This window comes from Ahaetulla prasina, chromosome 3, assembly GCF_028640845.1.
Source record: "Ahaetulla prasina isolate Xishuangbanna chromosome 3, ASM2864084v1, whole genome shotgun sequence".
In the NCBI taxonomy this organism is placed as follows: domain Eukaryota; kingdom Metazoa; phylum Chordata; class Lepidosauria; order Squamata; family Colubridae; genus Ahaetulla; species Ahaetulla prasina.
The window spans coordinates 135,299,919-135,325,970 of NC_080541.1; the positions used below are offsets into that span (position 1 = coordinate 135,299,919).

Below are 26,052 nucleotides of genomic sequence, written 5' to 3' on the forward strand. Positions count from 1 at the left end.
CTACATGTATTCAAGATTACTGATAATACATGATCTCAATGTACCTGCTATGAAAAATGCCATACATATTTTTAGATTCCACCAACCATTTTTAAAAATCTTTTTTAATAAATCAAGTGAACTATTTCCATATCATATTGATTCCAATTTTTAACAATAATGTTAGAAAGAAAACAATAATGTGGAAGAAAAAGAACATATTTTTGTTTCTCTGTCCCATATTTCCTCCAGGAGCTCAAAGCTTTTCCTACTGCATTTTTCCCAGTGGTGGGTTCCAACCGGTGTTACCACTGGTTCATTTCGCACAAGCGCATTGAATTCCAGAACAACTGAAGCATGGCAATCTGCTCTGCTGCACCTTTCAGCTGGGCTAAAAAGGAAGGAATAAAGGTAGGTATAGCACAGGGGCAGGCGGGAGGGCCAGGTGATGGTCGGAGCGAACCGGTTCGCTCTCACATCAACATTTCCGCCACCTACCCTCCCGAACCGGGGAGAACCGGTAGCAACTCACCACTGATTTTTCTCCACAACAGCAATTCTGTGAGATATGTTGAGTTATAAAATGACTGGGCCAAGCTCGCCAGCTTCCATGGCTGAGGATGTATTTGAATCTGAATCACCCCAGTTCTAATCCAACACAATCACTGCACATTGATTCACAGTTCTTTATTCAATTAGATATTTGCCAAAATCGCTCACAACTTGGAACATGCCAAAGAATTACCAATTACCTAGTGTATAATACATACAGTACTACTAATTACTTACTTGCTACTAATTATTTACATACCACTTGCTACTCAATATTATCAATGACTAAATAATACTTGCACTACGTAATAAATTATTCATGCTGCTCCTATGAATAGTTCAATTAAAAATGGCTTTTTATTAGCTATATGGGATATCATATTGGCAAGATATATGATTCAGCAATTTAAAGCAATACACGGCATTCAATAATAAGAGATGTTTGAAGTGTCTTGGTTTCCATTCTGTTATTAGGCTAATCTATGTTGGATATCTTCTGATTCATATTTTTCCTGCTATAAAAGCTTAAGCATTTTTACTATTGTAATTTTAAAATAAGGGAAAGAAGCATGAGAGAAAAAAACCAGAGTGCATTATAAATATCAGAAAGCTGTTAATTGAAAGAGACACTTTATAGCATATAATGCTGCCTGTGCCTTGAACTGATTTTTGCCATACAGTGGCTACTTAAAACGTTCATGGTCTTCATGAAATCAGCTCTTCACATTTGCTTTATATTTTGCATCCATTTGACCCAAATACGGTCTACAAAATACTTTTATTTCTTAAATACAAAGAATATACCTTGTTCAGTTAATAACAAGTAAGCTGGAGGTGTGGGTTGGTGCCGACAGCAACTGCCCCATTTTGCCTTCCAATAAATAAGGGTTTTATGATTTTCCATTTCCATAATGGTAACCATTTTGTGAAAGCACCTCATGATATGCCACAAACATTCCAAATATTCTTACAGCCTTAAAATACATACTTGTTCAATATAGTCAATCTTATTGTACTGTAAATGAAAATTCTAAACTAAATGTGTTTATATGTCTTACAATAATATTAGGCATGACTATCTAGACCCGTGATGGCGAACCTATGGCATGCGTGCCCAAAGTGGCACGTGAAGCCATGTTGCCTGGCACACACTGCCTTGTGAGCTGTCCTTCGTGCGTGCGGCAATGCCGAAAACTGGCGTGCGCATGCATGCTGGCCAGCTGATTGTCAGGTGTGCATGTGCGCCAGAACCCAGACATTCGGCTTTTCAGGAACACAATCCCTTCGCATGTGCAGCACTGACAAAAAAAAACAGCCTGCGCATGCGTGCCGGCCAGCTGATCGTCGGGCGTGCATGCACGCTAGAACCTGGAAGTTTGCCTTTTCTGGAGTGCAGTAACAATGAGGGTGCGGACGCGCGACGTTTCCATGCAACCTTTTTGGCACTCAGTGCCATCACTGATCTAGACATACTTGTTTTGTGTCTACAGAAATAACAATATCTTACTGACCTTGACTGAATTCTAAATGATAAACAAGATCTCAACTAGTCAGGAACTGTATGGGAGATCACAAAGAAAGCACAGGAATTTGGGAAAAAAATTTCAGAAGAAATCAGTGGCAATTCATCTTCCTATTGTTGCTAAAGAAAGTTGCATCACTTCCACAAAGTAACAGGAAACTTGAATTTGACTCAAAAAGGACATGGTTTACCTCCCAAGAGAAATCTATTGTTTACAACTTTATCCATAATTTGCAATTATGCATCCTTTGCAATTATACAAATACCTTACAAATATGTATTATTGCTGCATAGGTTTATAATGGTATTCTGGCTATTGAGTGTTGCTGATGCTACTGCTGAGTTGATAGTTTACCAAGTATACGGATGAGTGAAGGAATAAGCTGATCATAAATGTTAAAATGGAATAAACTGTAGAATATGTAATGGTAATGAGACCATCTAGAATCAAACCAGTGGAAATACTGTTCCATGAAATGAAGGATTAGCACATTTTTCTCTCTACAAGAAGTGTTCGTTTCCTCCCTATATGCACTATCATATATGACATGCTTTATTGATTGACCAATTGATTTTTGTATTTATATATCACCAAATTCAACATAAATTATCTGGTAGCTTACAACACAGAAACAGAATAAAAACATAAAAGCCAATAAAAATATAAGCAAAATAAAAGCATTTAACGTAAGCACAACAGTAACCTTTAATTTCCAACGGATCTTCAAAGAAAAATCCTGCTATTTTTAAAAGTTTCTGAGGGCCACTATGTGGATGGCAATCAAATCTTAAGAAGAACGTTCCACCATATCAGAGCTGCAACTGAAAATGATCACCCCTTCACCTTTCCTAAATACATCACAGTTCTCCACTACTCCCTATCATCCAGTGGAAAACAAGCTCTGTTGCAATGATTTGATACTGCATTCAGAAAACATGAGAGTACTGTAATGGCAACCTTTTTCCAGTTATATGGCATAAGACTTTTAGTAAGCATGAAGGGACTGAGCTCACATCCGCTGGGTCTGCTCCTGAAATTTATGAAGAAATGCTACTGAAAGCTGCTGTGGGACAAACCAAGAACTTGTGTCCCAAGAAGCAAGCCACTGAATAGTAAATTGAAGTTTCTCACTAAACAATTAAGTAAGTTCTAGTACTGAAAGTACTGTGTTTATCCAAATTGGATCTCTTGGGCAGAAAGTATTGTTTTACATTCCCACTTTCTGGCTGCACTCCTCTTGTTATTCTTTCTAGCACGGCCTTGGGCACCAATTCCAATATCTACCAAATTGCTTGGCTTTGATTCCTCACTTAAGAGTTAACTTTTACTCGCTGATTCAGTTCTTTACTTTCCAGCTTATATTGGAATCCAGCTTTTGCAGCTGAAAATAGGACCAGCTAATGCAATCCAGAAAAAAATAATTAATACACAGATGCATGTTACTTCTATACTGTCTGATGTAAACAAAAAAAATCCCCTTTCAGCTTCTCTTATAACATTCTTTTTCAATGTTTTTTTCTCTTTTCCAAATATGGTTACCAGTAGTTCAGTAAACAAATGAAAATCTTTCTACACATTTTAATAAACTAAATATTAGTACTCACATGTAATATACTCTGGCCTATAGATAACAACTTTGAACTGGAATAAGATCAGTATCTAAGAACAATCGTTTCTCCTTCTAAAATAAAAGTTAAATATTTTAATGTTAAAATTCAAATAACAGTTGAAGAAAGGCAATTTATAGTAATACCTGTCTTTTTTCTTATTGGTGCTCTGTTTGTTATTACTTTATGTCACATATTATTATGAGGTTATATTTAGATTTAAAAAATTAACTTTATGGCCGTCTTAGACATTTGTAATAGCATGCTTGCTGGCAAGGGTAGTATTAACATTCCTGTAATACCATAGTAAGGTCACACTTTGTGATAAAGTATTTCCCAAGGCTGATACACTTAACCACAAGGAAATTATTTTTCCATGCAATAAGCCTTACATTGGGGCTTATTAATTGAATTCAACAGAAATTCAATAAATATTAGCATAAAAGTACTGAAATTATAAGAAAAAAATCTGAACCTTTTATTTTATAGAATAAATTCATCACTGGATTTCCATAACAAAAAGACCTACGTTAACCCATATTATTCATTCCAGAGTTTTGGACACCATAATGAAGCGTAAGGGAAAAACAGTATACCATTCTGTTCAATGAATAGGAAGATAAAGGAGCTGAGGAACAAATATCATGGTCTTCAGCAAAACAAAAAGTTAACTAATCTGAGAGACGTTCCCTGGTGGAAAAATGACTTTATTTCATACTAAACTTTAGCTTATTGACTAAAACATTGTTGACTATTTCTGCAAATGTACTAAGCTAAACACAAATATCTACTGAATACTGCTCAATTTAATTGAAGTTGGTAACTGGATGCTAAAGACAGGTGTTGAAATATATCCATGCAAAAAAATGTCTGGTGTCCCTTTTGCCTATTTGCTTGTCTACCAAAATCATCTCTGAAACTCAGATTAGCTTTACAAACATCCAGCGACGACGTGCAATACCATCAGCCTAAGAAAACTAAGGATGGCATGAAAAGTTCTGCTGGAATGTATACAAAGGACTCTTAAATAATTTTCAATAACATATTAAATGTTTATAAATACAGTACTCTAGCTTCAAATAAAATCTACATTAATGAAGGTTTGGCCTAGCTTAACCAAACTTTTTTTCTTCAGATTTTGTATAGAATGGAAGATGTCAATTGCTCTGAAAAGTATTTCAAAGGAAGGGAAAATACAAAGGACATCCAAAGAGGTGATTAGGCTGCTGACCCACCTAGTTTGATCAATAATTTTAAGACCAGTGACATTTAAGGCAATTATCCTACAATAGAGATGCATAATGAGATAAATTAGACTCATCACTGCATAAATGAGATTACATTTCATTTCTATTATTCAACTTGAAGAGGAAAAAGGAAGAGGCAAAAAAGGAGCTTATTTTTATTTCTATTTACATTTTTCTTGCAGAAAGCACTTCCTTTTAGGTTAACTGTACGCTGACTCTTATTTATTTGTTGTATATGGGCAAAGGGAGATATGGAAGAAGCCACAGGAATGCCAATGTTGGTGTTTGGTACTAATATTGCCTTTTAGCTCCCTTTGCTTGGCCTCAAAGGCTAGCTGTTGGGACTCCAAAAACATTAGTTCCCAAATGTTATACATTTAGCCTGTAATAATCTATCTCATCCATGATTTAAAATGTAGATGAAAAGGCTGGCCTTGTTTGTATTATTGAAAAGTAGCTAAGTGCTGCTCGGGGACAGCCGAACCCAGCTAAGTTTCAAGTATGGCATCAATCATGAACTCAGGACCTACACTGTAACAACTCTTGTATTTGTGGCACCCTAAATAGAACAGCTAATAGAACTACTGCTCTGCAGATAGCTGGTTCTTAAGGACTTTTTAAAGAGGTTGGATTGTAGCAGAGGTGGGTTTCAGCAGGTTCTGACCAGTTCTGAAGAACCGGTAGCGGAAATTTTGAGTAGTTCGGAGAACCGGTAGTAAAAATTCTGATTGGCCCTGCCCCCAACTATTCTCTGCCTCACAGGTCCCAGCTGATTGGGAGGGAATGGAGATTTTACAGTATCCCTCCCCTGCCATGCCCACCAAGCCATGCCACACCCACTAAGCCACGCCCACAGAACCGGTAGTAAAAAAATTTGAAACCTAATACTGGACTGTAGGATCAGAGTGGACCATGTAACAGCCTTTCAGCAACATGGCTTCTTGAGGTGCTGGAGTCCATGAACGGGATGGTAATGAAATTCCCCAGGTTTATGGTACAGAAGACTTGAATATGTCTGTGGAGTCAGAGGCTGCCAGGAATTCATAGCCATAATGAACCTAACCACAACTAATTGGAGGGAGGGGGGTTCACACACATGTTGAATCTGCTTTTTATCTCACAACATTGGCAAATGATTGGAAGTCAGGACACATTGTCATCTGTCTCTTCCCATATACAGATTACACCCTCTTGGCTTTACAGTTCTGTAAAGCTACGCTAACATATGGGGAAATTGGTCTGCCTCTTGTGCCTCATGGACACTGTGGATTTTCAAAAACGGGTTATTCTTAGAGCTTGGTATGTATCGTAAAGGTTACGTGGAAATGACCTTAGAAGACAGGCTAAACAGCCCAGTGTAGATTTTTGTCTGGTAAACAAAATCTAAATCCATAGGAAGGGGAATGGGGTAGAAAAAGCATCTCAGAAGGGATCCTCCCTAGTTATCAGGACAGTAAAATTAATGGAGGGGAGGGACACTTTCAGATTTGCAAGATTCTATGACTGTATCCTTATAATAAAGATAATATTAGTACTTTTGGTTCATGCGTCTTGTCTGGACTAACTCAAAGGGCTGACAAATATACTCTATCGTTCCACTGAGGCCTTAGTTGCTATTGGAATGAGTGAATGGTTCTACCCTAGGACTGTATTAGGGCTAGATAGATTCTCTATGTATAAGAATCCTAAAGAAGTCTTTGGTTTTTACAGAAGCCACAGGAAATGAGGCAGCAGAAGAGATGCCTAGAGCTGTCCTACTTAGTGTGGTCCATGGAATAGCACAGCCCATGAAGTCCACAAATTCAAAAAAGTTTAAAATATTTATAGAAATCTGACATTGCCACAATATTCAAGCGTATGATCAATGCAATTTTCTGTTTGCTAAATGTAAAAAAAAAACTGGGCTTGTATTTTGTCAATGGGATTTCTAATTTCATTTTTCCTAATAATTCATTTTTTTTGTATTTTACAAAATAACAGTCTATGACAAATTGGAAATTTTAAAAACTGATCCTTCACCACAGATCACTTACGAAACAATAGTTTAGAGCACTACTGGAAGAAAGCAAAGAACGAACCCAACTGAAAAGAATCCTTCTCAGGCATTACCTTGTGGCAATATGTGCAGCAAAACTTAATTTTACACACTTATCACATCCACAGACAACTGATGGCTGCCCTTTGTAGGGTGATCCAATCCCTCCTGGCTAAGGGGGGTTTGAGAAAACAGAGCTCTGAAGGCAATTTTAGGAATCTGTACAATTTGCTCTTAATTAGACTCTATTTTACAGGTCCTACAGAGGCCAGAACTTCCGCACTCCTCACATAATTAGCATTTTCCCAGTTGTGATGAAGAGCTCTACAAGAAACACCTTACAGCTAGAAAATGAAAAATAAAACAATGACAATACAGATAGTCCTTGTCTAGTAACTGCATTTGGTTCTAGAAAAATGACCAATAAGCAAACAACATGACAGAGAGGGAGAGATTGCAAAGACTGCTGATTGCTTGCAATCTCATTCAAGTAAAGTTCTCTCAGAATATCCTGTGCCTGACCATTTTATTTTATTTGTTTTGTGTTTCCCACCCCACCCACCCCAGCGGAAAGATTGCTTTAACAAGCTATTTCTTCTTAATTTGCTTTTCTCTAGAATACAGAACTTCCCTAAAAGGTTCTAACCACAAGTTAACAAGTTGAAGTCTGTGACCTTAATGAATGATCATTGAGACAGTTACCTAATACGGACTATCTATATATGATACAAATTCTTTCATGTAAAAATTATAAAGTGAATAGACTTTGAAAAATTTCCTACTTCAATTCAGAATTCTTTAAAAGCAAACAATGAAAACTTTTATATTTCTGTTTCTATCAGCCTCATGGAATCAAAACCAATTCTGCTTTAGTGTGAAGCTTCATTGACAGAATCTTGCAAATATGAAAGTACAATTCTCCTCTCCCCCTCATCTCCTTTACAGCCTAAGAAACTAGAAAGGGTAACTTCTGAGACTCTTGCCTATCCACCTTCTAGCTGTGGGCCATGCTGTCTCTTATCTGACTGTTGCCTTGGTAGCATCTCTTTGCCCAGTCTCCCAAGGTCCTTCCCATACACCATATAGCTTAATTAATGGGACAATCTCTAAAAATTAAAATCAACTTACTTATCTCCCCCTCATGTAAAACGTATTTATTCTTATAGTCAAAATATATAGTAAATGAGGTAAACTTTCTTACAAGGTGCAAAAATAGATACAGAATAAGTGCACAAAAAAAGAAGAAACTGCTAGAAATAAACACTACAATCAGCTAGTGCTAAATGCTAAAATCAGCTGATATGCCGCAGTGTTTTTTTTTTCCCAGAGGCCCCTTCGTGCCATCCCAGAAGCTGGTGCCATTTTGAGAGCAACTTATTTGCTCTCAAATACAAGAATTGTGGCTGCTTCAATACTGCCCGCTTCTATAATGGCATTAATTCGTTTAGGAAGGCTGCATGGCGCATCAGGTATGCTGCAAGGTCTTTTGCAGAGGTTACTTCACACGATTCTGGAAGCAGCTGCCATTCTCAGAATTCTCTCAGAATTTGGAAAATTGTGACCCTGTGCAATTGGCACCTGACTCCAGAATGATGCAAGGTGGCCCCTGCAGAAAGGCCACATGTTGTATCAGCTGGGCACTATTTTGGTAAGGTAATTGTCAGAAGAGGCAAGTGGAGCGAGGCATGAAGTGAGGGATGAGGCCCAAGAATATGAAACCCAGTGCGGCAGAAGATGTACAAGGGATGGCTCAGACACGTTGGGAGGCCTGGCACGGGACACATTTAAGCTGGGGAGGTGTCAGACCTGTCCAACCGCGAGGCACCTTGTGCTCCACCTTACAATCACAAAGGGAGAGCCAGTACTGTAATCACTAAGCCAGGAAATCACATGGCACCTCACTTAATGATGCCAATGACTTATGATGATAATTTTGGACTCAATTGTGGTCGTAGGTCGAAGATTATCTTTACTTATTAATTCTTTATAATTCTCAACTGAATATACAGGTTCTTGATTCCATAATTCAATACATGTACAAATACAAGTGATCCTCCTTTAACAACCACTTGTTCAGTAATTCTTCAAACTTACAATGGCACTAGATGAGTGCTTGTACTTATGGTCGTCCCAGCATACTACAATAATGACACCATCTGTGACTTTCCATCTGACTGTTTTCAATTGGTCTTCTGAATGGAAGAATACTATTGTTAAAAATGGGAAGATAATAGCACCTTAAGAGCACCACCTGTGACAATACTGAACAAGCATCCCACCAAGAAATGAATGCAGGTCACTATCGCCTCTCTTGTTTATTTTGGGTCTTGACATACTGAACAGAAACATAAGACAAGATTTTGTAGGAATAAATATTTTAAAAAGAAACGTAAGTTAAGGGCTTTTGTAGATGACTTGATGTTGGTTTTGGAAAATCTTTTAAGGGAAATTGAAACATTAATGAGAAATGAGTGCAAGTAACTGACAGAGCAGAGAAAGATGGGAGTAGAAAAATAAACTCCAGGTGCTATGGTTATAAAAATATTTCACAATACACCATCACCTACTGCTACTACCACTGTTGTCATTTTACATCAGACAGCTTTGCATGCTACCTCTACCCAATCAATTGCCTTAAAAATTAAATGTAATAAAAGTGAATTGATTACAATCAGGGCACTGAAGGAATTTAATGGCCAAAGAGAAATGTCTGTGAGAAAGGAAGCAATCCCAGAAAGAAACAAAGAAAGCTGGAATCATTTCTTCAATAACATTGTGTGTTTGGTCATCATGGCTGAGAAAGATTGTCCATATTCAGTGTGTTTGATTGATGAACTTGAGGTACAAAATGTGTGTTTTTGTAATAATAAACTTGTTCAACTTTTGGAAATCAAGATGATCACATAATATACAAATAAATATTATTCTACATTTACTCAAGTTCTGCCTTGTCTTTGAATAAGTTACTTTTTTGTGATTAGACAGGCCTCCACACTAAGCTCACATTTGTAAATTTGTCTATAGGTCTAAAAAAATTGTTTCTTGTGCCTTAAGAAGATAATGAACCAATTACTAGGAGAGATATAATACAGTTTTCCCCCATCCTGCATCAATCAGCCAATTTATGAAGGATGATCAAGCTCTGAGTCACTAACCAGCAGATTATCAAGACTTCTAAACTTGGCAATATTCATGTCATATCTTCATTATAAATCCAAAAGTTGGGGTAACTTCCTTTAGTTCCTTTGTACAGGTTTAAAAAGTCAGCTTCTGTAAATGAGCCGTGGTTTACGTAAGGTTCAAAATACATTAGAGTTATGACAAAAGTGCACCACAATTTGCCTATTTAAGGCAAGCTTGGTTGAAATGATCACATAAGGCTTCCTGTTTGTTCAATAGTAGTACAAAGATATATGTCTAAATTTAAACTAACAAAAGAATATACAAAAAAAATTCCTTTATTGTGCCCATCCTCTCCTATCATTTCTATATTTGGAATTCAATGTATAAACATAGCCTTCAAAAAGCTAAGCATACAAGCCAAGAATTTTCTCATGCAGCCTCCACATTTTCAGGTGATCCAGTCAAACTGTATATTGTTAATATTGCTTATAAAAGAAATGGCTTTTGCTTATTTACATAACCCAATCTTGCTACTTCACATGGTCTGTCATGAAGATTCACTGAATTTTTGAGAAATGCTCTTTTGAGAAATAGCACTACTTTATTGTTTCTTAGGAAAAATTTACCAGTCAGAAGTATGGTACTAACATGTATTTATTAAATAATTGTCAGCAGTCTGACACCAATGACACTAACACATATGAGTAATTATTTGTCAATTTTATATCACCACCTTTCCTCCATGACGTGAGGGTGGCTTATTTGGAGATCTTTACCTTCTCATGCTGTGGGACTCTCCTCATAACAATAGCTCTATAAGATTGTTGAACTGGTAAGACTAGTCCAGAATTATTCAGCAAACTCCCATAGCTGATAGTGGACATAAACCTGTATTTCATCAATTCTAGTACAACCTCTTACCTGCTATATAACTATTCACATCCTTCACGTCACCTCTCTCACTCTTCCTCAAGCCATAAATAGAATATTCTGGTTACCACCTTTAAAGCGCTCCATGGCTTAGGACCCGGGTACTTACGGGACCGCCTGCTGTTACCTTTTCCCTCCCACCGACCCGTACGCTCACACAGAGAGGGCCTTCTCAGGGTGCCGTCCGCCAAACAATGTCGGTTGGCGGCCCCCAGGGGAAGGGCCTTCTCTGTTGGAGCTCCTACGCTTTGGAATGAACTTCCCCCTGGTTTACGTCAAGTGCCTGATCTTTGGACTTTTCGCTGTGAGCTGAAAACGCACCTATTTATTCAAGCGGGACTGGATTAAAATTTTATTGGGGTTATTTATATTTTAAGATTTTAAATTGTTTTACATTTTCGGCCACATTATAATATGTTCCTTTTTAATCTCTTTTAATGTGTATATAGTGAATTTTTTACTTGGCTGTACACCGCCCTGAGTCCTTCGGGAGAAGGGAGGTATAAAAATCGAAATAAATAAATAAATAAATAAATAAATAAATATCACATATATAGCCAGCCAGCCTATCAGCTATAACCACTCATAACAGATTAGTAAAACATTTCACACATACACACACACTTCTATACAATAAATTAAAAACTAAGGGAGTCACAAAGCCAAAAAGGCTACATGGAGATATTAATGTTGCATGAGTGACATTACTAGGGGGGAAAGGGGGATCACTCATGGGTACCATTGCAAATATGCAATAGGGACTTGACAAAAAAGATCTGTCTTAGATTAAATTCAGATTTTTTTTTTAAAGCCCAATCTGGATGATCTACGTTTGAGTTATACTGAAATTGAAAATGATTTCCAAAATGGATTCTTTGAACCTGAAAGCCTTCTTCTTGAGGTTAGCACTCCAAAGTAACAGATCAATTAAATCATATGCAATATGAAGGACAGGAATAGCTAAATACTATGCATAACAAAAAAACAATCTGCAAAATACTGTCAATGTACATTAACTAATGCAAAGGTCCTCTCAGTATCTACTATCAGAACATAAGTAGATTCATGATAACAAGGCAACAGGGGTTTTTTTTAATTCTATACTAAAAAATTTTTAAATAATAATAAAAATCCCAGAAAAATACTAAAGTTGTATTATCCATATGACCATCATTTTTGCTTCCAGTCTTTCTTGTTGCTCAGTCCTTTTAGAAGATAATATTCTCTGTTCCTGATATTTCCCAGCAACACTTATGACTGTGATGTCACATGCTAACCTCTACTTCACAGCAAGATCAAGCACAGCAAGCAGATGGGATACAAAAAGAAAAAAGAAAAAGAACACCCATTTAAAATACAAATCTCTTTTATAAAGAAGAAAAAAGTGCAGGCGCAGACAATGAATGGGTCACATTTTTAAGTATGATATATTCAAACGCTTATCCTAGCATGAAAATCCATTTAAAGCTAAAGCTGGGTAACTGATGAATGTGTGCATGTTATATTGGATTCATAAATATAAGTGAAATATTTTTAAAAAGGCAACAGAGACATAAAATTCTAGAAGAGCCTAAAATCAGCTACAGGAATAAACAGCATTAGCGCCTTTCAAAACAGTAGGAAACATCAGTCTGAATGTTTAAGAAGATTTTTAAATGCGGTTCATGGAGCAGAAAGGACAAATCCCTCACTATTACTCATCGGTCAGGCCTTTATTACAGTCAGTGACCAAAATTCCATCTAAAAGGTAGAAACTGAACTTACAAAGTAAGGTAAAAATAAACAGTAACTTTTATTACAGTGGTTTTATAAACAATAAAACAAAATTTAGTTATATTCAAAGAGACTGAATCATATTGGTCCTCTAACAACAGTATATAAAATAAATTTAAATGATCCAGGAATTTAGTTAATATTGAGGATATAAAACAAAAGCGTTTTATGACTTTGGGCCAGTCACTCTTTTTTAGCCCAACCCACCTTACAGGATTATTGTCGTGGGGAAAAGAGGAGGAGGGGTGTTTGTTGGGTATGTTTACCGCTTACATTATTTTTAAAAATAATGAAGGTAGAATGCAAATGAATAAATAAAATGGGCAATGCAACAATACACAAGCTATATTTCAACTGCTCCTTCACTACATAAAAATAAGGAATTTCTCTGAACTTTCCTTTGAGGATAGCTGTTAGGTGCATTAAAACATGCTACAGTTAGTGCTCTCCTAAATTTAGAGATAGATATTTGGTTTAAATATTTTGCTGGTCTAAAAAAGGGAAAACAACTACTAAAAAAATCTTAGGAAGGACTGACAAATCTAACTGACTTTTTAAATCCTTTAACATGTTGCTGGACACCATCGTTATGGCATCAAGCAACATAACGATGCAAAGATTATAGGCCATCGTCAGTAATACGTCCTGTAAAAAACCATGACTGTGCAACTTCTTATAAATTAACTTCAATTAACTTTTCCAAGCTATCAGCCAGGATTGAGGGACCTAAGCCTACAGCAAAACAAAACAAAAAAGCATTTCTATCAGAATGAAAATATACATAACCACATGCTGGTTTCCACTCTAATCATACTAGTTTCATGACAAAGGACCACATGAGGCACACTTCACACCCCTTGGAAAATAACCTTAGAAAATTAGGCTGTATTCTCCCTAATCAAGCAAAAGAGCTATATGGGTGTGAACATCAAGTAAGAGTTGTGCATAAACATTTGCTGCAAATACTTTTTTAAAAAGTTAATATAAATCTTGCCCCTTTGAAATAATAGAAAAATTGCAGAGCTATTGTCAATTTTGGGGCATTTTGCTTAATATAATACTAATGGGCCTTACACTCACCAGAGAAGTGAACCCTACCCCCAATATTTAATTGATTGTTCATTTAACTTCCAAGTTCTAGGGCCTTTGGTAAATACCAAAATCTTACTTTTGGAATATTTTATCTTTGAAGTTCCTTCTTTACAGTGTACAATTCCATGATTACCACAGAGATATAACTTATTCCGTATATGACAATAAGAGCTCTATAAGTAGAATTATTTTTTATGAGTCATTTCCCATGTTGCTCAGCCTAAAATTTCATGAATGGCTTAATCGCCAATCACACAAATTTGTCTTGCAATGTCAGAAGATAAGAGCCTGAAACTAAACTAGCCCACTTCCAAAACAAATAACAGGTTCCTCCAATCCAAAAGATAGATAGTTTCAAGCTTGTTACATTATATGAACAAAAGAAAAAGGTACAAGTACCGTATATACTCGAGTATAAGCCGATCCGAATATAAGCCGAGGCACCTATTTTTACCACAAAAACTGGGAAAAACTATTGACTCGAGTATAAGCCGAGGGTGGGAAATGAGGCAGCTACTGGTCAATGTAAAAAATAAAGATAGAGCCAAGTAAAATAACATGAATATTTATTTGAACGAAAACAATAAAAGTGCAAAGGGCGGAAGGAGGATCCCCAGCTTTAGAAAATTTAGAACTACGCCGCCTTTGGTATGACCTGAGCATAGCTCATAAAATTATCTGCTACAATGTACTTCCTATCAATGACTACTTCAGCTTCAACCACAACAATACACGAGAACACAATAGATTCAAACTTAAAAGTGAACCTCTCCAATCTAGATTGCAGAAAATGTGACTTCAGTAACAGAGTTGTTAATGCCTGAATGTGCTACCTGACTCTGTGGTCTCTTCCCAAAATCCCCAAAGCCTTAACCAAAGACTATCTAGTATTGACCTCACCCCATTCCTAAGAGGTCTGTAAGGCGTGCATAAGAGCACCAGCGTGCCTACCGTCCCTGTCCTAATGTTCCCTTTAGTTGTATTCCTTTTATGTATTCAATTCATGCTTATATTTATATAATTATTTAATATGTATTTGACAAAATAAAATGAATGAATGAATGAATGAATAGAATAGAATAGAATAGAATTTTTATTGGCTAAGTGTGATTGGACACACAAGGAATGAATGAATGAATGAATGAGTGAGTGAGTTACTTCAACAACATTGTCTCACAGAAATTGACAATACAACTGCAAGCATGAAAATGAGTCCTCCTTTAGCTTCCAAGGGACCAGGGTGCCTCTGAAGGTCAGTGCTCTAAGCACTAAGAACCCAGCACAAATCTAAGCCTGTATGCACACCAATAGTGAAAATACCCTGCACAGTGTCTCTTGGCAGAGAAGGTTAATTTTCATAGACGTTGGGGTGGCTTTTTTTTTTTTTTGGCAGGGCAATAAGGGTCTCTAATATCATTAAACCCAAGTGTGAGGAAAAAGACAGCAGCTAAAATGTTAAGGCCAGTTGTGTGACCTTCTCCAATACAGTTGGCCTGGCTGTTTGCCAAAACTTAAAACACCCTCCCATCCCCCCTCCCTGCTAAAGCTTCTTTCTTAAAACAATTGTGGTCTTTGCCTTTCATTGTGCCAATCGACTTTAGAAGTCTGTGTGTGTGTGTGTGTGTGTGTGTGAGAGAGAGAGAGAGAGAGAGAGAGAGAGAGAGAGAGAGAGAGAGTGCAAAAGGGGGAAGGAGGATTCCCAGCTCTAAACAAAGGGAAATCCCGGAATGCCAGCGCGAAAGGCGGTGCTCACGTTCCTCCTCCCTTGCTCAAAAGCCCCAACATGATATTGGAATTGGATGCCATTATATACCTGCTGAGGGGATAATTTGAATAACTTGAAAGATATAAAAGCTCTAAACATATTTGTTTAAAAATCTAAAATCTATACTTAAAATAAATGAATATAAAGTAATAAAGTTCTTTAAAGTTGTAATTCACTTTGCTGCTGAAAAAGAAAAGAAGCTTAACACCTTAAATGGTATTTATTAACTGAAATATCATCAAATCAAATATATAATGAGGTATATTATAATGACCTTTGTTTTCAGAAAGAAGCATGATGGAAGTTTTTCAATAAAGGGGGAAATATAGAAAAAACTTAGTGTCATGCTCATATATCATCTTTACAGATGTTGTTAACACTATACTATGGCAGCATATGATGGTACACTGTTTCAATCAATTTCAGGATGAAAACTCATCAATGAGGAGGAGGAGTATAATTTATTAACCTTGTATGATATCAGTTTCTCAAGGACTCTAGAAGGACCCGAGGAAGAAATCTCTGCCCCTCCCACTTTCCCTTTCCAACCCAGCCTTCCAAGGGGACCTTGAGGAGAAATCTCTGCCCCTCCCACTTTCCCTTTCCAAGGCAGCCTTCCAAGAGGACCTCTCGAAAAGAGCGAAAGCTTTCTCCTGGCCGCTTTACCACCACCACACCTCCACGCCGGCCATGGCATGAGCTCAGATTGTCGGCTGGGGATGATGGGCGCTGCAGTGCGATCTCGGGAGAGACTAGGGGGGAAGAAAGAATGACTGTTTCTCCACACCCTTGGATTGGGGGAAACATTGACCCCCTTAGTTGCGGGAGAAGGGTTGCGCTCAAAGCGGCCGCCTCCATCCATCAATCCATCCTTCCTTCCTTACTTCCATCCATCCATCCATCCTTTTTTTTCCCAGCGAGCGGTGCGTGTGTGTGACATGCAAGCAAGACGTCTCACGGGGCGTGTGTGTGTGTGTTTGTGGTGGGGGTCTCGTCCCAGCCACCCACCCACTCGCTCCCTTTCCCTCTTCGGAGCGTGGGCTGTTCCCGTTCGCCCTGGCCTCCGGGCTCCGGTCTCCTGCGCTGGGGGGGAGGGGGCGGGCCAGCGGACGGCTTCGGGCACCGCGGACTTTGGCAAGGAGGAAGGTGGGAGGAAGCGGAGCTGCCAGCTGTGGGGGTTGAGGCGTGCAGGGGGAGGGAGGGTGGAAAGGCCTTTTTGTGTGTGTGCGCGCCTGTGTGCCCTAGGGAGGGAAGCGGAGCTGCCGGCTGTGTGGGGGGGTTGAGGGGCGTGCAAGAGGAGCGAGCGTGGAAAGGCCTTTTTGTGTGTGTGCGTGTGTGTGCGCGCCTGTGTGCCCTAGGGAGGGAAGCGGAGCTGCCGGCTGTGTGGGGGTTGAGGCGTGCAAGAGGCGCGCCTCCTCCTCTTCCTCCACGCTCGCTCCTCTTGCACGCCTCAACCCCACCATCCCCACCCTCTCCGCGTGAAGGTCACCTCCTCTCTTCCAGGCGGCGGCGGCGGCGGCTCCGGCGGCGGCCCCGGCCCCGAGCGGAGCGCCACAGCCGGCAGCTCCGCTTCCCTCCCACCGGTCCCAGTCCAGCCGAACGGTGAAAGCGACATGCCGAGCGCCGCTCCGCTTTCACCGTTCGGCTGGATTGGGACCGGCTTGGCTTGGGTCCGCGCGGCGGGGCGGGGGAGCCGCCAGCCTTCTCGGCTGAGGGAGGGAGGGTTTCCCCGAACGGTGAAAGCTGGATCTTCCAGACTCGCAGAGTTCCAAGCCCCATCATCCACAGGCGGCCGGTGCCAGTGGGCTCCACATCTGGCACACCGGGAAGGGATGGGGGAGCTCAACGATTCGAAAAGCCCGCCTGGCCGGAGCTCCAGCTCTGCTCGGGGGGCGCCTGAAGCCTTCCTACAAGCCCCCTTCTACCCACCCCTTTTCTCCCCGCCCGCCCAGCCGTGTAGAGCCAGGGGTTTGGTTGGGTCGACCCGGTAGCCTTCCCCACGCAGCCCGGCTACGCTTGAAGCCCTCAGGCCAACCGATGCAGGGAAGGTGAAGCCGAAACTCCAGCCAAGGTTGCAATTCAAAGCCGCCCGCCTTGGGCTCATCATCCCGCGCTAAGCTTCCAGCCGGCAAAACGCCAGGCGTTAGCCCGGCCGCCCCCACGGCGAGACCCGGGCGAGCACGGACGGAGGAGCCCAGCGGGTTGCTTTGAACTGGGTATCCTTGCGGCTCTTAGGAACTCGCCGCAAGAGAGACAGGACGGCCAGCTGGGGCCCGGCAGCTCCTCCAACCCGCAGCCCTTTCAAGGGGAAACCTCCTCCTCAGCCGAGAAGGCTGGCGGCTCCCCGCCCGCGCGCGGACCCAAGCCAAGCGGTCCCAATCCAGCGAGCGGTGGCGGGCGGCGCTCGGCATGTCGCTTTCACCGTTCGGCTGGACTGGGACCGGTGGGAGGGAAGCGGAGCTGCCGGCTGTGGCGCCCGCTGAGCCGCCGCCGAGCCGCCGCCGCCGCCTGGAAGAGGAGGAGGTGACCTTCACGCTGAGAGGGTGGGGATGGTGGGGTTGAGGGGCGTGCAAGAGGAGCGAGCGTGGAGGAAGAGGAGGAGGCGCGCCTCTTGCACGCCTCAACCCCCACACAGCCGGCAGCTCCGCTTCCCTCCCTAGGGCACACAGGCGCGCACACACACGCACACACACACAAAAAGGCCTTTCCACGCTCACTCCTCTTGCACGCCTCAACCCCCACAGCCGGCAGCTCCGCCTCCCACCTTCCTCCTTGCCAAAGTCCGCGGTGCCCGGTTGCCGCTGGCTCGCCGCCGCCTCCCAGCGCAGGAGATCGGAGGACGGAGGCCAGGGCGAACGGGAACACTGCACCACCAGGGCTTCCCCGCGCCAATGCACAGCCCGCCAAGTTTGTGCCGTCCGCCCACCAGACACGGGAATAGGGGCCGGCCTGGGGGCGACAAATCCCGCGAGACCTCGGCGGGCCCGCTCCCCGTCCCTCCCATGGGAGTCCGTTCGGTACCCCCTCCTGTGCGGGGTTCCCGAAGACGTAGACTCGAGTATAAGCCGAGGGGACGTTTTTCAGCACAAAAAACGTGCTGAAAAACTCGGCTTATACTCGAGTATATACGGTATTTAAAACCTTAATTTCACTAGATTTAAAATTTCCATTTGATACATAGCAAGTCACCAGATTTATCTCATTCTTTCAACATGATAGCCATAAGGGGAGAGGCTAATCAGTCACAAAATGACTATCATTGGTTGTCATAGCTGGTCACAAAAAACATTTACCAGAAACAATGCTGATAAATATGTTCTCTATTATTCTCTCTAGTTTCTCAAGATATTCCTCACAACCTTCCAGATTCTTTTTATGTCTTTCTGATAATGTGAACCCACTTCCAATCAATGATCTAGTTCAGAGGTGTCAAACTCATGTTGTCACGGCAGCATCACTGGCACATCCTGACTTTTTTTCCCCTTCGCTAAACCGGGTGTAGGCGTAGCCTACATGACGTATCTGGCCCGCAAGCCGCGAGTTTGACAGTTCTAATCTAGTTTTTATTCATCATTATGTTTATTTTTGAAGAAAGTCTATGGAACCTATTTGAAGCATTGTTTTAATGGCACATTTTCAATTTTATTCTAGAAAAATGTTTTTGGGGAAAAAACCCTTGATTTATAAAAATTATTTGGTTCTAATATACTTTCGATTTGGAACCATTGTTTAGAAGAATTCTCCATTCTTCTGGACTGGAATCATATGTTTTAACACAGACTTCAGAGGATAATTAGAACTGCAGAAAAAATAATTGCTACCAACTTGCCTTCCATTGAGGACCTGTATACTACACGAATCAAGAAGAGGGCCGTGAAAATATTTGCAGATCCCTCGCATCCTGGACATAAACTGTTTCAACTCCTACCCTCAAAACGACGCTATAGAGCACTGCACACCAGAACAACTAGACACAAGAACAGTTTTTTCCCGAAGGCCATCACTCTGCTAAACAAATAATTCCCTCAACACTGTCAGACTATTTACTGAATCTGCACTACTATTAATCGTTTCATAGCTCCCATCACCAATCTCTTTCCACTTATGACTGTATGACTATAACTTGTTGCTGGCAATCCTTATGATTTATATTGATATATTGATCATCAATTGTGTTGTAAATGTTGTACCTTGATGAACGTATCTTTTCTTTTATGTAACACTGAGAGCATATGCACCAAGACAAATTCCTTGTGTGTCCAATCACACTTGGCCAATAAAATTCTATTCTATTCTATTCTATTCTATTCTATTCTATTGACCATCATTTGTGTTGTAAATGTTGTACCTTGATGAACGTATCTTTTCTTTTATGTACACTGAGAGCATATGCACCAAGACAAATTCCTTGTGTGTCCAATCACACTTGGCCAATAAAAAAAATTCTATTCTATTCTATTCTATTCTATTCAAAGTGGGCATGCCCCAGCCTTTCTTTTACTGAGGTACATTTTTTAAAAACCCTTTTACATATTTTAAATGTTTTGCCTGGTTTTTACTTTATTTTTTTCTTTATTTTTTGCTAATGTCTTAAAACCTGTTCTGGAATTTCTCCTGGGAAGCATTGATATAGAAAGTTGCATCATGCAAGGATTATCCTATTTGTATTTTTCCAGAGGATACAAATTTGGAATACCATGCTTTTAACAGGTGATGCTTATTCTTCCATTTGCCTTTTAAAAGTAGTCCTCGATTTATGATCACAATTAGGATTGCCACAAACCTAGCAATCCTTGTTGCTATTTGTTAAGCAAAAGTTACCAATCATTAGCCAAGGACCTACTCATTCCAAACTATTGTATACCTTGTCCCTCCCAGCCCCAAACCTCAGTAAGACCTCCAACTCCCTCAACCACCCATTTCCTCCCCATCTCTGACTTTTTGGCAGCCCTGCATCTTGCTTTGTAAGGTGGGAAGCAGTCCTAGCCCAGTTCTAGTCACCCTCACCACTCTGCACTCCGAAACCCCTGCTAACCTGTATTCTGCCATCCCAGCTCATCTTCACCATCATGTTTTTGCTCCCACTGTAGATGAGACAAGCCCAGCCTAGATTCTGGGTTAGCAGAAACAATCTAGCCTTCAGAAGGATCATATTAGGAAGGCTAGAAAGCTATCAGATACAATTGCTCTTGCAATGGTTTGGAAAGCCACTTTTCCAAATAGTGCAATCACGATAATGAGATCCGCTTAAAGAATGGTGCACTGTAACCATGACAGAAAGCTGTGTCTCACATCAGCTCAGTACACCTGTCAGCATAACAATGCAAAAGTAAATGGACCTAGGCATAATGGGGTGGAGAGAAGTGGGCAGGAAGCAGGCCAAAGCTGCCAAGGTTGAGACAACTTTGCACACGCGGGTGGGTGGCTAAAATGGGAGGACATATAGATGTACTCTACGTCTGGTTGTAAGGGCAGGTGGACTACCAAGCACCCAGATTTTGACCACATGACAGGGAAGGTGCTACAACACCCATAACTGCAGGAAGGAATCATAACTTTCTTTATTCCACCATCATAATCCTGTACAGATACTGAACAAATGGTTATAAATTGGGGACTACCTGCAGAAATCATGAACACTTGAATTTAGCTAATCCATATTCTCTACAATGCTTCTAAACTGGGTATTCTTTCCAAACCTAACTTTAAAAATTAAAGATTAAACCAATACAAAAAGCTTATTTGGGGAGACATATTGAGAAAAATATTTATTTTATTTTGTATTTAAGCAAGATTACCAGATCTAAGTAGACAAAGCATAATGTTGTTACTATCCATGAAGCTCTCCTTCCTAACATGACCATTATCCACTTGCTATTAAAACAGTAATGGCAACCAAATGATTTAAACTAGCAGCACAAATGCTTACGTGTACATATCCAAAGAGGGTTCCTTCTTAAACATCATAATTATATGTACTGCTAAAACACAACTTACGGAATCCATTATAATGTGCAAATTGAAAAAAGGTTAAAGCACAAACTCAAAGCAAACTGCATGTCTCTAATTAAATATTATTGTTGCTACAGCTAATAATAGTATATAAAACATATGTAATGTAGTAAGCTATAATTATACAGTTCTATTCCTAAAAATAACGGTAATAAAAAGCAATTAGGCACATTTCCTAACTATATTAGTCTATCTACATTAAAAATATAACTTGTTACATTTTGCACAACTAATTTATATGCAGAATATAAATGCATGTGCATTACCTTCATTTTCAGAAGCCTGGCATTTTACTTGTATCACCAAATCAAAGGTAGTCTCTGGATTTTCTCTGGAAGTAAAAACACAATATCTGACTAGTCATGAATTGGTCACAAATATTTAAATAATCTAATCACAGGAATGCTATGTTTGTTATAACATTAAACTGGATAATAGTATTGACTCATAATTACTTCTCATAGAATACACAATGATTATTTACCAACCGTCCTTGAGACATATAGAATTGCATTACAATGAAGGCTCAACAAATATTATTTAAGCTTGACTGTTGAAATTCATTAGATTATGTAATGGTTAATCCAGCTCTAGTACACTAACTCTCAGCACTGAATGACTGAGAAGGACAAAGAGAATCCTGCCAGGATAAACAGAAGTGGGAATTAACACTGAAAGTGAAGAGTTAAGCTACAACTTGCTGCAAGTTAGAAATAATAGTTGTTTTACATCTTTAGGAAAATAACTGTTTCCCCTTACTTTGTTAGGGATTAAAATAAACAGTATTAAATAGTGATAAATGACCACAGGAAAATACACTCAAAGTACATATGTATGTAAACTAATGATATTATATCCTTTATAATCCTATACATTAGCCAGTTCTTCTTTCAATATCTATTTCCAATTCTGTAGCTGTAACATGAAGTATTCTATCATTTCACAGAGGGTGAATGGGCAAGTCGATTACCTTTCACCATGGAATTTCATTGGGATTCTTGCAACACTTCCAGTATGTCCTATGTAATGTCATACAATGTATGCCTTACACATTATTCCTCCCAACTCCTATTATAGTCCTCTATAAATTTTCAAAGCAACTGCTACTGCAGTTCTAATGTTTATTTATTTCTTACTGGCCATGTAGAATATAAAATATTCTACATTTTATCTCAAAATATTATTATATATAATTGAAATAAATTGAATTTGATAAAGACTTTTCAATCAGTACACTCCAATTTTTAAATAACACTCACCTAATGGTTTAAGAAAAGATTATCCTCATTTTGACATTATGGCCAAGCATGGATTTTTGTTTTACAATCAACTCTAATGGAATTTTGCTAATATTAGTTTTCCCTGAATCACGTTTCCCAGTTGTGTTGGAATTAAACTTCTAAAATTTCCAGCCAATAACTCAAATAATTTATTCGCAAAATACTAAAAAGTGCTAGAATGAGAATGGGTAATCTGAGACAGAACAACAACTGAGAAGCAATAAGCAAACTGTAACTTCCTCCTCAATAATTATTTGAGCTTGTAAATATTAGTGTTTCATAAAGATGAACATGTGAGCATCCCCCCAAATTCTAATAAAGATGTCACCCTCTGATTGATTACATAACTACTTGACCAAGAATCAATAAATATGTAAATAGAAGACCAGAAGTAGCAGATATTATACAGCAACTGGAACTGAATGTGCTACATTCAAGAAAATTAAACTCCATAGTTGCTTAAGGAAGCATAAATGTATGTGTGGTGGAACACAAATTCAATGTATTAAAATAGTCGTGAAATTATTATCATTTTATCAAATTTATGTTCGTGGGGCTTCTACCCTTAAAAATAATCAATTTTTAATTTCTGGATTAGATGTTATGCTTCTTTACAAAATGTAAATACTATGGTTGCTCAATTAGAAACTAGTCCTTCTGTGAGGCTAACTTATTCCTTAGCAACTGTATACAAGATTGCAGCTATAATAGGATTTGCAACTGAGCTCTCTCCTGCAATGGTGTGTAGTTAAGTCTGCTAACTCCAGAAGTACCCACAATGACTGAAAAGAAAACTTCTATAACAAGTTCTCCAACTATAACCACAACTTCTTTAGAAACTAGATAAACATCTCATAGGTCAATATTTCTGTTTTCTGTATAACTGCTTCTAGGCTTCCACAAAAAGGCCTTTCAAATTGTGTCACTTTGCATCATAAAGTATCAAACCAGTTCAATATGTAAACCAGTTCATAAAAGCAAGGGCTTGTATTTCTTTCTATTCCAGCTGGCTCACCATGAACAGATCATTGTCAGTTTGCAAAACTATTAAAACTAGTTCAGAATGCAAAATTTAGCAAGGCATGCAAGGTCAGGATTTTAACTGCAATCAGTAAATGAGGAAAAAGTTCACTCATTTTTCACTTTAAAAATAAGTCCTTGGAATTGGCAGATATTCAAATGGTGTATATTTTTCCAACCCACTGTGGAAATTATTAAAAACAGAAAATATTTATCTCCGTTAATTCTGTGGCATCATTCTGCTCACATTCCTCTCAGTCATGGGAATTTCCTTGCCAACATCCTCCTGCCCCCTCTCGCCACACATGCTATCTTTTCAGTTAATTCAGGGGAATTTTGGCGCTCCTATCAAATTGTCACCTGGCATACAGTACAGTACTATACTGTTTATTCTTCACATCCCATCCATTGGAGAAAGGGGGAAATGACATCTTAAGATATCCAGGTACACACTGTGTGCGGTGTGTTCATATCTAGGCTGAGACTGTGCACCAGAAAGTAGTTGTTCACGTGGGTTGCAGGTTGCCAAGAAATCAGAAAACACCAGGCTTGGCCTGTTGTGTTTCTTATTTGGACTTCATCCTGCACAAATCTGCTGTCCCTGCTTTACTAGGGGAATCTTGCTGACTCTATGTGATTGTGTCAAAGTACTGGTCAACAAGGTAAACCCAGCAGAGAGGCAGAGCCAAGCAAAGGCAGACGGGAGAAGGAGGAATGCAGGTATTATTATACTGTCGGCCATTCAAAAAAAAAAAAAAATGACAGTCGGCTTTCATGCTGCGAAGGGAAGGAGGGGGAGGAGAGTCGCTTTGGGCGAGAAGCTGCTTTTTACCCAGGACAAAGCAAGCCCAGCCACAGCCGAAGGATCCCACCTAAGAGAGCCCAAGGGATCTCTCCCCGCCGATCGGGTTTGGGATTGCAGCCCACGACAGACGCGCGCCAGAAGCGGGGATGGGGGCTCTCCCCCCACCTCTTTCCTGCTGACCTCAGCTCCCGTCCCCGGCCGGCCTCGTCCTCCTCAGCAGCCGCGCACATGCAAAGTGGGGCTGGGGGTGGCTTTGAGGCCTAGCCTGACGCCTCCCCTCGCTCTCTCCGCGGCGGGCCGGCGAGCGCCTTTCCGACTTCGCCCCGCTTCCACTGGCGCTCCCCCACCCTCACCCCGCGCTTACTTGATCCTGCAGTCCATGGTCGCATCTCGGGGTGTGGGGTCCCAGGAGGCGGCGGCACCCCCTGAAGGGAAAAGGCAGGCGCCAGTCCGGCCTGGGCGGGAAAGGAGGGCGAGAGGGAAGGGAAGCGCCGGCTCTTGTCTCGTTTGCTCGTCTTCCCCGCGCGTCCCAAGGGGAGCAGGTCGGGGTGGCGTGCGGCTTCCCAGGCGCCTTCGCCGAGGGTGGCCCGAGTCTCGCTCTTTCGCCTCCCCGGCCCGGCGTGACGGCGGCCGTAAAAGCTGCACCTCCCTCCCAGCCTCCCTTCTACCTCTCTCAGTTCCTGCCGCAGAGAAGCGGCTTCTTCGGCACCTTGTGGAAAGCAGGAAGCTCTACGGGGGCTGGAGAAACCCTCTTCCCTAGGCCTTGGCCAGGGCTGCTGCGACGGACGGACGCTCGCTTAGCCCAAGGGCGGGAAGGAAAGCAGCAGCCTCGCCATAAGGTTCCTCCAAGCGAGGAGCTACGATTGCCCAATTTATTCTCGCATCAAGGAGCCAAAGCAAGATTGTGGACTTTTAGCAACTTAACTCGAGAAGCTGGGGGGGGGGGGGGACAAAAAACCGAAGGGGATAAACTTTTAACGTTGAACTGAAACCGAAGATGTTCGTCCGCAGACGACGCAACCCGCAACAAAAGTTAGCATTGCTAGACCTGAATTGAAATCCCCGTTTCTGGAGTGATCTGCTTGGTACTACGTACCCGGCCGATCTCTTGCTGTCAGTTCAGAAGCCTTACATGTAAGGTGCAAGACAGCGACCGTGTTTTATCGAGGGGGAAAATAAAAGTCAAACCTGAAAAGGGGGCAAATCTGAAAGAGGTTGATAAGGATTAAAAATAGTTGTTTGATGTTTATAAATTTGCTTTACGAAGGAAAATTCAAGAGCAAAACTGGAAAAACTAAAACTGAAGAGC

At 40.5% G+C, this 26,052-nt stretch overlaps 1 long non-coding RNA gene across 1 annotated transcript; it reads right to left on the reverse strand.

Moving 5' to 3' along the window:
- Positions 1 to 359: 359 nt before the first annotated feature.
- On the reverse strand, positions 360 to 24,997 carry LOC131194714 (uncharacterized). The gene is made up of 3 exons (XR_009154280.1): positions 24,924 to 24,997; positions 21,905 to 21,969; positions 360 to 370 (listed from the first exon to the last, which is right to left on the reverse strand). It is a non-coding gene; the product is annotated as an uncharacterized LOC131194714 (long non-coding RNA).
- Between the last annotated feature and the right edge of the window lie 1,055 nt (positions 24,998 to 26,052).